The 367-nt window shown below is 70.0% G+C and overlaps 1 protein-coding gene across 1 annotated transcript in view; it reads right to left on the reverse strand.

Moving 5' to 3' along the window:
* The window catches only part of KIF25 (kinesin family member 25), a 23,597-nt gene that overhangs the window by 503 nt on the left and 22,727 nt on the right, over positions 1-367 (reverse strand). The gene's annotated exons all lie outside the window — the stretch shown is intronic.

Consider the following 367-nt stretch of genomic DNA (forward strand, 5'->3'; position numbering starts at 1 on the left):
CGGGAGCCGGCAGTATGGTTTGGCAGGAGCTGCCAGGGCAACCTGGTGAGGGGGGGGTCCCCAGGATATTCCCAGTGTCCCAGCCACGGGCCCAGGGCCAGAGTGCACCTGGGACCAGGCAGCTCGTGTGTGAACTCGCGTCCCACGCCCGCGGCCTGGGTCCCCAGCCTGACCGGCTCTTAGAGGCAGACTCTGGGGACAGGACACTTCTCCAGAAAAGCGCTCGCCGTGCCTGCCGCCGCCCACCCCGGGGTGAGGTCTGAGAGCTGCTGATGGAGGACAGGCCTCATCCAGAACCGGGGGGCAGACAGGCCCCCGCCCAGCGGCCAGGTGTCCCCACAGGGGCCGGGGACTTGGAGGAGGCGGC

Source organism: Myotis davidii, unplaced genomic scaffold (assembly GCF_000327345.1).
Source record: "Myotis davidii unplaced genomic scaffold, ASM32734v1 scaffold592, whole genome shotgun sequence".
NCBI classification, from domain to species: Eukaryota; Metazoa; Chordata; class Mammalia; order Chiroptera; family Vespertilionidae; genus Myotis; species Myotis davidii.